General features: G+C 41.7%; 1 protein-coding gene and 1 long non-coding RNA gene across 8 annotated transcripts in view; one reads left to right on the top strand and one right to left on the bottom strand.

Annotated features, from left to right (window-relative positions):
- Positions 1-17,827, top strand: part of UBE2D1 (ubiquitin conjugating enzyme E2 D1) — a 197,364-nt gene that overhangs the window by 65,433 nt on the left and 114,104 nt on the right. The window lies entirely within an intron of this gene.
- The window catches only part of LOC127017640 (uncharacterized), a 195,829-nt gene that overhangs the window by 162,446 nt on the left and 15,556 nt on the right, over positions 1-17,827 (bottom strand). The window lies entirely within an intron of this gene.

Genomic DNA, 17,827 nt, shown 5'->3' with positions numbered 1-17,827 from the left:
ATATCCCTTCTCCTGACATGCATTTTATTTCCTCATATCCAGAAGAGCACCTAGCTTTCTTTGGAGACATAAAGCCTCATCATTAAACCATGTGCCACTCCCAGTGCTGGGCTGCCCAACAGACAGCAAGGGCAGCACTCTGCCCCCATTTCAAGCCAAAGCCTCTTTGCTGAAACTTTATGCTCTGTGTTAACTCATGCATTAGCAACCACACTGCACATAGCTAGCTGAACAGGATTGATGTGTTTAGCACATTACTGGCTTCAACATAATGTTGGACACAGTGGTATTTAACCACTCTGTGGTGGCAAGGCTTTTGGGGTGGTTGAACTCCCTTTCCCTCTCTCTTCTAAATATAGGGTAGTAAAATGCTAACCATAAGCCACTGAAGTGCTTAACACGATCTCATAGTTTACTGTGTATATGTTCTCAAGCACCTCCTATCATTTAAACAAAAACAAGAGCCAGGCTCCAACTTTAGTCCTTTTTGTTTTCACATTAGTATTCAAAAAGCAGGTCAAGTTTAGTAGTGCAACGAAGATTATATTAGACCACACTTCATAGCACTGCCTAAAGACACTATTACTATCCTTAAAATATAAGGAGAGCAGACTTTATTTTTATTCTATTTCAATACATCATGCAAGACAAAGAAGCAGTGCCTGAAACATTACCACAAGTTAGACACCTTTATCTTACACAGATTGATGCTCTTCTGCGATATGATTTTGCAGTTTCATATACTCATATCATTTATCAATATGCCCGCAGCAAGAGGCAGAACTGCTCCTGAATGTGGTCATCCTCCTCATAACCACAATACCGCTAGCTGGTGAGACACTGAATCAGACTCCTTCTATCAACTGCTCTCCATATGAATTTGAGGTGCAGAGGTTAAGTAGCTTATTGAACTGGAATTCTAGGGATGATTTAGTTTGCTTGCCCATTAATGAGAATTTAAGCACTTAGTTAATACTTTTTTCTCCCCAATTAAATAAAAGGCTTTGGTGACAGAAAGGATTAAGTAAATATCAAGTCTGTTTCCTTATGAAGGACTGCTGTAGTACTGTGCATGCCATACCATGTATCCCTCACCTGTAAATTTGCTCTTATGGATCTACACCATTAGGTTCCACATTATAGATTAACAATAGTAGCAGTAAGAAGCTTTACAGTAAGTAGTTCCTGTGCTTGTTCAGCAGTTTCTTTATAAGTTGTGTATCTGTGCTATTTAATCTGAAGACTACAGCAAGGACCTAAAAAAGCTGGGCATATCTATTACACCATTCATCTGATTAAACAGCTTTTTGCTTCTCAGGTTCTCAGCAAGCAAACTGCACTTCCATAACGGGCAGAGTTGAGAACCAGCATACAAAACCCAGAGTGAACCACTTGCTGTGCAAAGTTTTACTGGTCCTAAAAAACTCCCAAGAAGAATCTTACCTTTCTATCACCAAACCTGCAAGTACAGTGACACTTTCACTGGAGGTTATATTTGCAATTCAGCTAACCTGAAGTGATAATGTATTTTCAGCAAGGGAGTTTTAATCTCATATTTATTGATGATAATTCAATTAAAATGTTAGTTCAAAGATAAAAGCTAAATGCCACAGCTTTGCATAACACGTTTAGTCTTAAGGGCTGTATTCAATCTCCTGTTGGGTTTGGACCACACTTGGTAAAATAACTGTTTTCTAATAAGTTTGTTCCAGCCATTAAAACATCATTATAACAGCAGTTTACACCATTAATTCTTCTCTTAAATGTCGAATTAATTTTACTGCATGCCCATTGAAACAAGTATCCCTGACAATGCTATTTGAGCTGTTAATGATTCATTATCATGCTCATTTCAGAAATGATTTTCCAGTCATTTCCTCTGTTTTTTCCTATCTATGTGAAAAACAACAAAAACTTTGTACTGTCCAGAGGTGGTAGAAATAATCATCACTGATACACTAATTAATTCACTCAAAATAGTCAGGAGCTCTCCTTCCCTGGGGGTGGGAGAAGCTGGGCTGCGCACAACATCAAGATGACAAACATTTAAAGAATTTCATCAGTAATTGTGCAGCAAAACACCATCCTAAGTCCATGTCTAGGCACACTAAGACTTGATCTGATTCACTGAGACAGACAAGCAAAACATTTTGATCAAATCCTTACTAAAGCAATCAGATCAACTGAAATTATTCACAGAACAATTGTATTCTTTTACATTTAATCAAATTGTTTGCGAAAAGAAGAGATCACATTGTGAGTTTTAAAACTTGAGAATTAAAAATAAAATGTTCTTTCATTTCTAAAAATATTCAGTATCTATGCTTGCCTAAAACAAAACACTGTTTTCATTTCAAATTGCATCTCACCTCAAAATTCAAAATGCTAGCACTTTTAAAGTAGAAATATTTTTTATTCTTTTTCACTTAATTCTTACCTCAGCCTACGATTTGTTTCCTCCTGTTTTGCCAAATTCAACATATCAGTTTATTCACAGCATCCTACTGACACATTGCCATGACAAGGATTTCCCTCCTTGCCCTACAGCCGCTTCCACCCTTCCCCGCATCACCGATGGAGGTACCAACCTCCATCAACCATCTTCAGAGGGCCTGATCTTATCCCAGCTCATTTCAACAATGAAATTTCCACTTCAGCTTTCCGAAAGACATTTGATATTGTCTACCCTCTCACCTTCCTGAATTTATTCATTACCCATGTCAGCAGTCCCCTGACCTTCTCCTTTGCATTTCTTAGTTTTCCTCAACTACCAGTAGATTTTTTTTTTTGTATTTGCCACAAGAGAGGCATCACAGGCAGCTAGTGCATGAAACGGTACTGAGGGAAAGTCTGAAGTTTCAAACAGGAAACTAGATTATTCATTATGCATTAAATTAGGAATTTCATATCTGCTCTGAAAATATTGCATCAGTCTCCAACAAGAATAGTTTCTTATTAGCCTCCAAGTAAAATTTTTATCCTGTATTATCACAGCAAGTGGATGAAACCAAAGGAATTTAATAAGAACCTCCAAACTGCAAGTCAGGTCCCTCACTGAGCCCTTTATTGGAATATAGTAGATCCTGCAGATAACCAGGCTCTATACCAAGGACACGTGCATTTTGCCACTTCTGCCTTATCAGGGGTGAAACATGTCAAACTATTTTCACTAAGTTTCAAATTTATTTGTTCCTGAGTATCTGGAAGGCTTTTTCAGAAAACCACCACCTCATCTCCACCCCAGTCCATTCAAACCATCTCTCCACCTTTTTTAGGCAAGTCTAATGCATCTTACACAAGTGAAAGCAAATACACAGCAATGCAGTAAACACTTACTTTGGAATTTCTAGTGTGAATGCTCACCTATAGCCATCTGCAAATTGTGGCATAATTTACTTTCTGAAATACAAACTTGAAACCAGCCCATGTTCAAAACCAGCTGGTTGAGGAGGGATCAGCGATGCAGCAGGCAATGTCCAACTTTGTTCCACAAGTCTCTTCCCCTTCAGCAGGGGGAAGGGCTTCACCGGCTGCTGCAACCCAGGAAAAGGCTCCAGGGAGGTCCTTTCCTGACACTGCATGGAGAGGAGACAGCTTCTGACATTGCAGAGGTTTTTTTTCATGCCTGAGTCATCCCTTGGAGCATAAAACCATTCTTTAATAAATTCAGATACAGTCAAAAATAGCATTTCTGTTACCCCACAGAAAAAACCCACAGTTTATTAAAACATGAAAGTTGGGGGCGGGGGGAGGGAACGAGGGGGGGTGGAATACAACTCAGTCACAACCCAACTCTAACAGTCAACCCAACCACCCAAACTAAAATTCTCAAAGCAAAAAACAAGAAATCCAAGGAAACAGGCAAATATTGCAGTTTTCTCTTTTTCCAAAGAGAAAAGTTCACAGGGAAAACACAAGCAATCCTAATTTCAGAATTAGATTCTCCTTCAGCAGAATTTTACAGGAACATGAGGAGGCAGGGCAGAGACAGAGGAGCTCAGAGGATGCATTGGACATGGGACTGCTCATGCTTGGGGCACCACAGTTAGAGGAAAACACGTTACCCCTGCAGAGACAGGAGGAGCAAAGCCACCTCAGCTCCAACCCAGGGCAGCCTGCATCAGCAGACAGGTCTCTCCTTGGCCTCTCAAATCCCATGCACTACCTGAACACCCTGCAAGCAAGCACCAGGTGGGTTTCCCCCCCCACTGTGTAGAAGATAACTTGTACACCAACAGCATATGCAGCACATTTTGAGGACTAAACTTAAAGCATCCTTTATCTAAAATACACCCCTAAGGAGACCATATGGCATCCTCTTCACTAGTGTTCCCTCAAGTACTTCTCTGGAAAAAGTGCCTATAGCTCAGAATTGAAAAGAAAATATTGACAAAGTGTCTTTTCTGCATAGAATTAATAGCCAGGAGAAAAAAAAAAAATCAAATTTCACCTTCCACAGTTTTTAAGACTAGGTTTGGATAATAGCAAATCTTCTTTTACCAAGCCTGCGCATTATGAAGGAATAGACATGCTGCTGTCCTCATTTCGCCCCTGTGCAAATTCAGGATTGCATGATGTTGGATCATTGCAGGCAGCTTTGAGCATGCTGCAGTGGAGGAGCCTGAAGCCCTCCTCTCACCCCATAGCCGCCTCCTCTCCTCCAGTACCATTGCCAAAACTCTGCTTCGAGTACAACTGGACATTTGAGGATGCCCTTTTTCTACTCTGGCACCTCACAACAGTAACCTGTATGTAACAGCCACCTTTCTGTTATGTTTTAAGCCACATCCATCTAATTCGCCCTTTCAAGATCATTAGTAGCAAATTTGCTAATATAGTGCATTCTCTCTAGGTTGCCTTGCCAAGGGGGTGCTGGATTCAGTACTTATTTCTGTTGGCCCCATTCCTGCATTATCTGGGCTTCACACACCTGAAAATTTTTCACCTCATTTGGAGCATATGCAGACATTCATTATTCTGGGATCTGGCTTGCTGAATTACTTCCAATGCACATAGCCCGAGTTTATTTACCTACCTAAGTCTGACAGCATGCGACATTTGTTATTAGCTCTTTGCTCGTGTGGCTGACTCACCTTTCATGCAGTATCATACACTAAGTTTTTAATCCTCATTTTTAAGGCCACAACTGGTAAGCACTAAGTATCACAGAAATTAGGATGAAACCCACACAGGCACAGGGGTACGAACTGGCCCGACTGTATGCAGCTTCTGAGCCAAGCTCTTCTTTCTGTACTTAGCAACTCTTTTCTATTCATATCAGGCAGCAGCTCCAAGGCTTTACTTTTCGGACCTGGATTAGCTATTCATTAACATGGCAAAGTCCAAGTCATTCAGCACAAAAGTTCTTTTCATTTCATGTGTCAAACAGAGAAGAAATCACTTCCCGCATTGCGGAGGTTCTTTTAAAACAGCAGCATTGAATAACTGTTAAATCACAGCTAATAGAGGCTTTACAGGAAACTTTTTCATACATGAATACAACACTGAAGGGTAATGGACCTCCACTGAGCTAGCAAATTCTGCACAGGTAAGAGAGATGTTTTACCAAGACAGACAAGAGCTGCCAGAACATCGTTTTGAAAGGGAAAACAACAGAAATAACCTCAGTAATACAGCACAGAGACTATAGCATTGCAGGGATCCTTGATACAACAGAGAATGAAAAGGCAGGTCAGCTTCGCAGTGCTGCACCATTGCGACACGACACCACATCACTGCGACACAAGACAGAGGACATTCAGTCCCTGATGTGGTCTTGCTAAAGAGCCGCATCACCACATGCTAACCTGACCCCATTGATTGCCACCTCCTCACAAAAGACTGTAAAAGCCACCCAGGTCAGTGCTCTGCATAACCACCAGACAGATAACTAACATTTTTATATCAGTGAAGGAAACCAATATTTTTTCCCCCCATAACTTTAGCCAAGCTGAGCTCTGCTGGCCCTAATGCTACAAGAAGGGACAACTCTTCCTAGTCAATAGGCAGAAGAGGAAACTCCCACAATCAAGCTATTGTTGATGTCTGATGTTAATTAGAGACAGTTTTAATAATACAGTGTTTAACAGCATGAAACAAGAGCCAATGCAAAATGGCTTTAAGTAGTGAGGACTCCAGAAAATACTACTTCTACGTATTCATCCTGGTACAATTCAGTAAGACACTATTTTAAATTGCTGTTTCTGATTTTTACTACTCTGAATTTAATTATGGTAGGTAAAAATCACAATCTAACCATTTTCTATTTAAGTTATTTAGAAAAAAAACCACAAAATGAAGGGGACACATGAACTCACTTCATGACCCAGTGTTCTAGACTGACCAATAATAAAATTTTTCTGTTAAAAAAGCCATTAGTGGCAACCTTGTTTTTTCCTCTGTGCTCCCTCAGAAAAATGAGTTTTCACTTCTGAGGGTCATAATCCAGCATTTCCTCAAGGAAACAAAAGTTAAGAGCTTAAGTTTTCCCTCCCATGCCTGCCTTATTAACTCACTTCTGTTACCTTTCAGTGAGGAGATGGCTTAACTTACCAGTTTCCTCTGAGTACTCTTACTATCACTTGATGTTATATTCACTTCCTACAGATCACACTTTTTTTTCCCCCGTTTGCAATGTTTTAGTACATTTGCAGCTTTGCTACATTTTCTCCTTTATGATGCATCCTTCTCCTCAACACCTGTCTCAACTCCAAAAGAGATCTAAAGCCGGAGGGAAAGAAGTATTTTGCAAAGGGACCAGAGTGACTGGGGCTGCCTTGGAGGAAATTAAATCAGTCTCTGCAGCGATCAAAAATACCACGCTAATTATAGTTGCCCAGTGCAAAGCAATTGGATTTTCCCTGCTGAGCAGCTGCTATTGCATTTGCTTTACTGCAGCCTTTTGTGGCTAGTACCTCCATGTGAGGAGCCGCACAAGAATACATTACTAGCAGCATAAGAGGGAGCACGTGCTTAGGGAGAGCTACAGACCACTGGTTTTCATTTTGTTTCAGCAGTACTGCACAGAGCATTAGCTACATCAACCCTATGCAATACGATTAGATGAGTCCAGAAACTGGAACTTGGCAGAAAGCTGCTGAAATTCCCCACAAAAAAAAACCAACAGTGTTCTATAGAAGAGTGAGGAGAGTATCAATCAACCCTAAAAGCAGTCAGGATTGGCCCCCAGGTGTCAAAAACATGACCTATTTTCTCCATTATAAGGTTGTTCTGTCACTTTACTTTCCAAATCTCCCATGAAGATTGGGTCACACTGTGCTAATTGCTGTACAGAAACCTCAGCACAGAAACTCAGTCCCTCTTCCAAATAAGTCATAATCTTGATTGACTCAATACCATAAGTGAATATTAGAAGAGCTGGCAGCAGAAAGGTTAACACGTAGTGAGACCCAGTAGTTACCCACACTACCTGCTCATGGGGTTGGATGGTTCCATAGTATCATTTGGAAAGTCTTAACACTAAAGTATAGAAAGTGTTGCCTTAATTTTAATGAAAGAAATGGCCTTAGGAAGTCAGAAATCTTAGAATGACCCTGCCTTTTTCTAGCTTTAAGTTGTTACCTAATGTCTGAGTTTTCAAGGATAAAAACATCATGGCTGCTATATTCTACTACAGGGAGAAGCCCGGGGGGGACAAAACCCAAAAAACTTAAAGATAAAAAAAGCAGGAAAAGTGAAATCATTTCCCATGCAAACATTCTTTTTCCTTTAGTAGTAAGTGATGTTGTTTTGCAGATATCTTTCTTCTTTTATGGAGCAGGCAACAGACCCACTCAATCTTTAAGACAGCAACAGCTGTCCTTTTTTTTTGAAGCAAGGCAAAAATGCAGTTGGATGGAATGAATCTGCTGCTATAACAGTCCATGCCTGCTTCTTGAAAGACAGACAAGACAAATGAAAAATCTAAAAGCAAAAGGAAATTGAGTTTCTGCTTGAGGCAAACTGCTTTCTTACATGCAGCCTCCTTTCTAGAGGATAGCAGTTACAGTGCCTGGGCTTAAACTCACTCAAACCTGGCCAACTTGTACCAAACAAGAGCATTTGTGGCACTGTTTTCAGCTGCTTTTTGGTCATGAGCTCATAGCAGCGTTAAAAGAAGCTGCCTGAATGTTTTTGCAAGAAGTCAAAAAAAGATGGACCGAAGGGAAAAAGAAATAAAGTGGAGAAGGATGAGGAGGTAGGCAGGAGTCAGAGGATGAGAGGCAGCAGGTCTCAAGCAAGTTCCCTGCTGCTGATTAACCTTCCACAAACACCACCTTTTCAGCCGCATGGGAAGACAGAAAAAGGGCAGATTGCAGAAGGGTTAGAGAAAGAATAGGATTAAGCAGCTGCTTATGTATCCACAGAGGACAACAGGGAGGAACACAAGTGACCCATGGCTTGCCAGCCTGATGACAGGTAAGATAGCAGTGATGTCACCTGTGCCAGAGAGCAGGAGGGAGGTTCAGGTGGTCAGCCTTATCTGTATTAAATTTAATCTGACAGAGAAGTATCCAAGGAGAAAGGGCAGAGATGGATGAACTGGTGGAAGAGGACAGGCAAGAAACAGAGCATAGTGCAAGTAAACCTTCCCTGGAGGTCAGCTGAAGCCATACCATATCTATTCCACTATCCTCACCCTCAAGAACATTTTCCCAACACCTACCCTTAGCAGCTCTGTCTGTAGCTCAAACCCATTACTTTTTCCCCTCTTTAAAGCCAGTTCCCATGCCTCGTCCCCATGCTCCTGCCTTCTCACATGCTGAGGGTAGGCTGGCCAGCTCTGCCAGTGAGTACAGGCACCCGCACTATTTTGTAATGCCTGCAAGGCACACCACCAAGTAGAAACCCTGCGCTTCAACTGCGGCTTTGCACTAATATATATATATATAAATAAAAGTTTTGTTTCAGAACTCCATGAGGAGTTTACACAGCTGCTACAAGCAACAAGGCCGATACAGTCCTAGCAACTTCACAGCACCCCACAGCCTTCAACCCCTGTGTCACTGTACAAATTTGTGTCCTAAACCCAATGTTATATTAAGATAAAAAAATCTTGCTGAGAAATTATTTTAAATGATGGCACAGCCTGTCTAGTGATATGAAATCACAGTTAATCTACAGATTTGCACTGAAACTATTATCCTACAATAGTGATTTTGCATTGTAATAGCTTCATTAGCACAGCCTCCAAAGAATCGCCCAAATACAATTTGAAATTACACTGAAGTAACAGAATTGTAATGATATTGGAATAGGCTGTCCATACATTTGCATTGAAATTGGACCAATATAATTGCCATTCATCATGCCATTTACACTAAGTCTCTACAGACTTACACAGAAAGTTTTGCCATTGAACTCCAGAACTACACAGCTCTAAAACACTATTTTTCATTCTGGATTCCTTTTTAAACTTATATTTATTCCCTCACCATAATCCAGACGGAAATCTGGATAAGACCGTTCAAGAGAGAAGTCATGTTTCAATTCCAGTGGCAAGGAAATATATATTGTAAAGTAATCATAACAAAGCCACTATGTTTCTCACCTGTTCATTAAAATTTCAGCTTTTATGTGTCATTCAACACCACCGAGTTCTTTTTCCACCCTATTACTCTCTTCAAGAAACCTTCAATATTATTTAGGTCAACTTCTATCAAGAAGCTAGAGAAAAAGACTACATCTATGGAAATGTTATGATATGCTTGGTTTAGTCACCTGTACTGTTCACTTATCTAAAAATACTACATAAGCAAAAAAATTCTAAGCCATAGCAGCTGCAAATGCCTGACCACTGCATTGCAAATATCCAACTTGCAGCTTTTCGTAATAATAATGTACTAAAAGCAAGTGTACTAAAAGCCTCCAAAATGTCACTAGCAGATGGGAAGAATCTTAAGGGCAGCAATTTAAGCAAACACGACCAAACAAATCTTTGCTCCAAACTGCCAAAAATTAAGTTCTGAAAAAGTTATGCTCATTTGCCTGAGGAATTTCCAGTTTTGGGGCTACAACTGAGGCTTGGTCCGTCCCAGACAAAGTCACAGGGATTAGATGGCTGTAAGGCAGTGGGCCTGGATGTCACCACATTTCAGAGAGGCTGGTAATAACCACCCTGAGACACGGCTGCAGAACAGCAGCAAGGTTTGCTCCATCTCCTAATGACTTCAGTCAACTGCACTGATGAGACTGCTTAAATGCACCATTAGCCCCAAACCAGAGAATATTATTTGGTTAGCATCACACATTCAAAAGCATCAAGTTCAAAATATGTAGTTTATGCCAAATACAGACTGCTAATTCAGTTTTCACTTTGGGGAATGATATACAAATTATTCCTCGTGCCCAGTGCAATCACTGACACAGAGACCAAGAGCAAAGAAAGGTCCAATTTCCGCTGCACAGAGGTAGATGGTAACCAGCCTCCTTCCTGCAGTTTGACTTACAATAACATTTGCTAACCAACCCCTGCATTTTATCCCACAAACAGCAAACCACAAGTGCCTGGTAAGATCAATGCCATCAAACCAGCCTTCCCCACATAATTCCCAAACAATTTGCCATTTTTCTAATGGGATTAATTTGCTATCTACCACCAGCTGCTTTTCCAGAGATACGGCATCCTTATTCTTCTGACAGATCAGATCTGAAAATACCTTTGCAGCACAAGAACAAGCTCTGGCATCTTCAGAGATCACAGAAGGTGGCACAGCCATCAAACACTGACAGAGCCAGGGAGCACCTAGAAATCCTCCACTGCCTCTCACAGCTTGCTCTGCATTAACATGGGGTGGGTAACAGCTTCCAATACTTCAATTAGCACTGTTACTAGCTGAGCCAGGTATCACCCACCTGCCTAGGAAGAGGGCTGTGACTGCAGGTCCTCAATGGCAGGAATCGGGGCAATCCCCAAAAGGCAGGAGATTGGGGAAAGTAACTCTAGCAAGTAACTTGAGCTTGGTTCCATCCCAATCAGACAAAGAAAGAAAAAGCAACAGGAAGAGATATTTACCAGTTGAGGGAAAGGGAATTTAAGGGTCTCCTGTCTGCAGGTGCTGCCAGCTACAAGCAGACTCAATAGGACTCTGCAGATCACAATAGTTAAATTGGGGACTATCCAGCTATATCCAGCTACTGCCTTTTATACCAAGAAACATGTGACATTTGCATATTCACACCTAGGCTAACACCTTCATCATTTAGAATAAAAAATTCTTTTCCTTACATTTCATTTTTAGCCTCCTGGTTCCAATTTTATTTACAAAAACTGTGGTCAAATGAATCATTATCTAACAGACAGATGAGGGAACTGCAAGCTAGCACTCCTGGATTTTATTCCCAGCCCTGTCACTGCCTCACTACGTGACTTCCGGCAGTCAATGAATCTAACTGTGCTTTAATTTAATAATCTATAAAGTGGATGTATTGCTCACTTAGCTTCACTGTCACCCAGTGAAATCAGTTAATATTCAAAAAAGTACTTTAAGATTCACAGATAATAGGATATACTTCAAGTGGTCTCATTTGAGTATTTAAACTGGAGTTCTACTGGATATTTTCCAGAGTAACAAACTCTGTCCTACCTGATCATGACTAAATCTGATATAGATTAAAAAGCCTTAAACATTGCCAGAGGAATTAGCGGGAGTGGCACAAGCACTCAGTGACACCCATGTAGATACAGAGCACCATCTAGTGTCACACAAAACCCCTCTATCTCCCATCCCTGTGCCCCTCCATAGCAATACTACTGTTCTCCTTCCTTTGTATCGTGGTAACAGCCAGGGAGTTAGATAAGAATCTGATCATTTTGGATACTTGGCCAACACGTAACAAACATCTTCCTTGAATGTATCTCAGTGAATGAAAGTATTTTCAAGGGCAAAGTTGCTAGGTTACTCATTTAGTTTGTTTTGCAGAGAATTGCACTGAAATCTGTTTTTGATCTACTCCAATCAGAAAACAGTTACAGATTTCAAAAGAGTTCTCTGCTTCTTACCTACACCTACATGCACAAATACACCCACCACAAACACCAAAGAAAGGAAACATGATAAAATGTGGGGGGAAACAACATTAGACCCCTTCTAGTGAAAGCTTCTCCTACAACAACGTACCAGGGTAGCACATCAGAAGTGAGGTGCTAATACACCTCCACGGCAGCTACTGAAGGCCATGCAGAAGAGCCAACACACCACATCCTGAAGTGGCAGCTCTGCCCCAAAGAGACAGTGGCAATTACAGCTTCTTCCCACAGCAGGAAAGGCAAGTACCCACCCTGTCTGCACCAGGCACAAAGTTTGTAACACATGGCTTCTGTGGTGATGTATTTACACCCATCGCTCCTAAAGCAAGGCCAGATGCCCATCTCAACCTGATCTTTGCAAGCTAACAGGAACAAAGGAAGGTTCCCTCCATCTTCCTCCAAGTCCCCAAAAGGATAACAGAGCAACACCAAAAAAAAAAAAATCAGAGTAGGCAGAGGGGGGAAAAAAGCTCAAGAAAGTGATCAACAGCTGTTGCAAATGTCTCAAAGCTGAGATAACTTAAGGGCTGAAAAACTTCAGCTGTCAAAAAAGGTTATAAGTTAGCAAGAAACAAGTAACCTGATTACAACACATATGCACTTTTTAGGAAGATACGGTTACTAGATGAAACTTTAACAGAGAAAGGTTAAGAACCAGCACGTGGAAGTTGAAACCAAATTCAAAGAAGTAAGGCAAAATACTTTAAAACAACTTTAGCAATTAGCCAGGTGAAAAAAAACCCAACAAAACACTGTCCATAGAACTTGTATATTCTCCACCTCCTTGTGTTTTCAAATCAAATCTAATTCTTTATAATAGGCTTTCATCAAACGCCCATCCCTGAGGCTCAGTGCAGAGAGTACGTGAGTTAAATACAGTGACTTGTTTTCACACAACAGAATGAATGGGGTGAACTAGGAGCTCCCTCAGTGGAAACACTGATCAGCCCCTGAAAATATTGCAATGGAGCATCATTTTGCTCATCTTCTGGTGACATGCTTCTTAACTTTGCAGCCCAGAAACACTCCTGAAGCACACCCTGCCAGCTCAGCCATCTCATCCCTCTTGGGTCTCAGCTGCAGCACTTCAGCTGAGCTAACCACTAAACATTGAAGAAAACGAGCTGAAACAGGCAAGCTTCATGTCTTGAGATTAAAAAAAAAATCATGTATTGGTCAGTTGAAGCACAGTGCTAAGCTCAGCATGTTGAATTTTACAAGGATTTTCATTTGACATTTTGCATTGTTCTAATATTGAGCCCCTTTCACACAGATCACAAAAACATTAGTGTTCAGCAGGAATCTGTGCTTCCAGGGAGATCATGCTTTCTCTCAATTGTTTTAACGAGTTCTCATCAAAGCTAGCAAAATGGGAATAGGCATTACCAAAGGTCTGCCAACATGACACCTCTGTGCAGCCTTCTTGCACTAAGACAGATGCATGGAGCCCATTTGATGCAAATCACATCTTTTCAAAAACAGCCTCTTGATTTATCACATTTGCAGTGTCAAAATGGCTGTCCCTATCACTACTACCCCTTTACAGACTACTTAATTTTTCTGCCAGTCATCATCTTAGGAGACATGGCTGCGTGCTCCTCAGTATGCAGAGCTCCCTGATGCACTGAGCACCGCCTACAAGAAACATAATCACAGCAAGCCAGAGCTCCAGCAACATGTCTACTCAACCATGGGACAACAAAATGAAACACCACACAGAAAAATGAAACACTGTTTTTCAGAGATTTGAGTCCATGAGCACTTCTCATTCAGCAGAGGCTTGCATACATACAGGAGCATGTGTGTACATGTCCACGAGCAACAGGATGCATGCTCCATGTGCAAAAGGCATCAGCATAACAAGGATGGACTTTTAGGGCTCATCCACCAAAGGACTGTCAGGGAAGTGGGAAGTCTGCAAACAGGGGTTTTCACTAAGGAATAGAGAGGCCTTCAGCTGCTGTAGCCAAGGCAACTTAATCCCATCACAACAGCCATTTTCCAACCAAAATTCTTTGGTCAATTCAGCCACAATATGCAAATGCCAGGGTAACAATAGTGTGGATGAGAGTATTAAATTGTCTACACGTGTACGTGGCATTTTGGATTGCCTGCATGCCTATGAAGGGCTGTGCAAGTGGAAACGTGGGGAATCAGGGAAGAGAGAGGCTGGGAATCCTCATGCACATACATATGGAGCTGGGAAAGCCCAGATGGGGGGGAACCGACAACACTTTGCAACCCTTCTCCTACAGTTACCACAGGAAGGAGGTAGAGTGGGACTCCCTGTTGTCCCCACCTGCAAAGCCACAATAACACAAATATTCTTTTAAATAACCTTCATGAAAATACAGTCACTGAAGGTAAAAATCCAGCGAGCTATGGTGCATAACAGTGCTCCAGCCCCAAGTTCTACCTTTCGGCACTCCAGCAAGAAAAATAGTTTCTAACACCAGGTTTGCCCTAAGAGCAGGATCCTAAATTTGAGGCAATCAGATGTCAGCAGGTCCTACAAGAGATTATCCTACAAATGAAAGCTCTCGGTCTTAATACCGCAGCATCACATAAATATTTAGTCCTTGTGAGTCCAAGTGAGAAAAAAAGTCACTGATTCCTGTTCCAGCCACCATAACACATTTGGCTCTTGAATCCCTTTTCTGTTTTTTTTTAACCCATCAAATGAATTATTGAATTTATGAGAGTTAGGCTAAGCAAAAGCTAGCGATCAGTGAAATTAAGTGCAACGGGGTTAAGCATTGCACTCTAGAGAAGCCTAGCAAAAGGCAGCATTGCCTAAAGATTAGAAATCTGCTGTGATAACATGGCCAAGTGACATGCACTTAGATGTATCAAGTGCAAGGGTACAGGCTATTTTAGGAAAAGAGTGAGATTTCTATGATACAGAGCAAAGTGGCACACAAAAAAATGATGGGTTTGTCGGGCAGTTTAGGGCCTTCTTTAAAGGCTCATCTGTAGCGTCATCTCTGCTTTAAAGACCTGATCTCAGAGACACTTTATGCCATTTTATTTTGTTACAATAAACGTTGCCAAGTATTGCCCACTGTTTTAATAGTCTTACAGTTTCACATTGTTTACATACAGCACTGTAGGAACATGAAATCTGAATCTGGCTAGCTCAATACTGATTGGCATTTATATATTCACTTCTAGTTTGAGCGGCATTTTCATCAGCCTGCTCTGTGTGGTAGGAGGGATGGTTTTGTTTGCTTGTTTTAAGGCAGGAGATCAGCAGGAGCTAGTGTTTCAAGAGATTCATAACTAGGCTGTGTATGCTTCAGGTAAGGTAGAATACGGACATAAGTGTGCATGGCCCATACATGTGTGGCTTCTGAGCAGCATGAAGCCAATGCAAACCTGCAGCTCAGTAATGGCCCTTCTAGGGTGTATTTCAAATACACAAACATGCAGAGCGCTCCATTAGCTGCCTGCACCAAACCACTACACTGGAGAAGGGCACACGTGCTCCCCTGGCAAAGACCGCAGCACACATCAGGGAGTAGGGCATCCCTCAAAACGCACTTCGAAGCGCCAAAGCCAGAAACATGAGACTGCAGGAGTGCCGAAGTCCCACTGCAGCGAGCAGAAGTGCCCAGCTCTCTTCTTGCAACAGCTATGCGTGCAGTACGATCCTTATGCTGCCTTAAAGCAGGAAATTGTCCGAGATGTGCAGGGGCTTCACTCCAAGGGCGACAACTTCCTGACAGCAACCCTGGTTTAGCCCACAGAATAGCCTACTTGGTACTCACCCAGGCAGCTCCCCCAGTTGCATGAGTTCTAACAAATCCTTCCAATTTAATTTCAGTTTTGGCCAGTTTTAAAGCAGGTCTGAATCTTCAGGTTGGAATCTGAGTCTGCAGCTGCATAGGATTCACGCTTCCTATTTTCAGAAAGGGAAGCAAGCCAACACAGCTGCTCAAAAAGTGAACAAAACATGAACTTTAGAAAGCAAGAAGAAAAAGCCCACAGTTACTAGCCTTGCAACCTTAGGAAATCAGATGCTTTTTGTTGCAGCCTGGAATGGATGAGAAGCGTTGAAGGATTTTCAATACTCTGGGAATACAAAGCTTGGGTGATAGTACAGTTGTAATACGACAAGGAAATTCTGGCCCACAGCCAAAGTGCCTGTAACAACGTGGTAAAGTTTCTAACACATGCACAGAAGCTACCCTGTATCAGCTTTCCACTTATACTTAATATGTGGAGCACTTTGATCTCCTCACATTAAAACAGAGTACTTGAACATCGCAGTACACCTGATACAGTCTACCAGCACAATGATAAGAGGGTAAAATCTTGCATTTCAGGACAACGTTCTTTTAAAATTCAGTCTTTGGCACAACCACCAAGTGCCAGCCACAATCCCACCGGAATATCTGAAAATGTGATTGTGCCAAAAATAGCAGAAGTCTGTACTTCCAACAGGTTCATACTGGGTCCCCCTTGCAGTGTTAACAGGCGATTTACAGGAACTGCTTCAAAACACACTTTATCATCACAATTTGTTGCGCTGTGACAACAAGCAGCATTTGGATTCTAGAGTTTCCTGTGATTTTTTGAGGGTAAACACATAACGAAGCAGAAATAACCAATGCTCTACCCTGAAAGCGTGTGTAAGCAAAGAGCGAGCAAAATGACACAAACACGCGTGAGGACACCTCAGAACTCCAGTTATTTGAGGAACAGTAATACCAAGCCTCCTGCTAGGAAGTACTTTTCTGTCCTTCCTGGCTCAGAGATTAGAGATCTTTCCTGAAACATGATGTGAAAAGTGTTTTCTTTGAGGTCTCTTCCATAGGCAGATGACTCACATAAGATCCTTGCCAACTTTGGGCTCTCAGCTGGTCCTTCAGTGCCGCTGCGGTGGCTTGCCCAGCTGCAAAGCAGAGCTGTGAATACAAGCCTCCCCTTCACAGGGAGGCTGCTGTCGCTCCCTTTTGGAGAGATGAAAGCCAGTTCCCAGGAGGTCACGTGGCAGGAGCATGTTGGCTACCGACTCATTCAGCCTTAGTCCTCAGCTGAAAAAACACAGAGCTGGCACATGGCTTTTACGAGTGTGCACTGTGCTACAGCAGGGTCCAAGGAGAGGTTAATGAAGATCATTTCACTTCCCTTGGGATTTCCACAGGGAGGCAAGGCTTAGTTGACAGATGAGCAATTAAGATAGATATCTCTTGAAGTGATATCAGCATGAATACCAGCATGTCCAGGTAACTAACCTGGACTCGCACCTTTCAAAGTGGTTTGGGTTTTTTGCTTTACCAACATAAAATGTAAAAGCATAAAATGCTCCCTCCACTTCATCTTTCTAGCAGGATAACCAATGCCTGCTCATTATTACAGAGCAGGGGAGAAAAAGGGAAATAAACACATTGTTTTGTCTGCAAAGTCCTACCATTGACATTTAATTGATTTCTAAAAAAAAAAAACCTCAGTAGTCAGTTGAGGGATAGCTATTTACAGTAGTGCATTTCAAGCACTGCACTACCCTGGCACAGCCTAGCTTCCTAGCAACAAAATGACTTAACACACTCATAGCAGAAAAGGTCTTCAACGGGTTTTTTTGAGCATCTTGACTTTTTTGTGGCTCTTTGTAAGGCAAAGAACAATTCAAGCCAGATTCTGCTGACACAAGTTATTCTGAGGTTACCCACATCTACACAGAACCACAAGTCTTTCTATTAGTATGAAAATGATGCTTTCTGGTACGAAGTATATCCCCTGTTGCATGCAGTAACAGTTTCTTCACCTACTTGCAGCCTCAACACATTGGAGGGAGAC

Source organism: Gymnogyps californianus, chromosome 6 (genome assembly GCF_018139145.2).
Source record: "Gymnogyps californianus isolate 813 chromosome 6, ASM1813914v2, whole genome shotgun sequence".
Lineage (NCBI taxonomy): Eukaryota > Metazoa > Chordata > Aves > Accipitriformes > Cathartidae > Gymnogyps > Gymnogyps californianus.
This window is presented reverse-complemented; position numbering and strand designations above follow the sequence as displayed.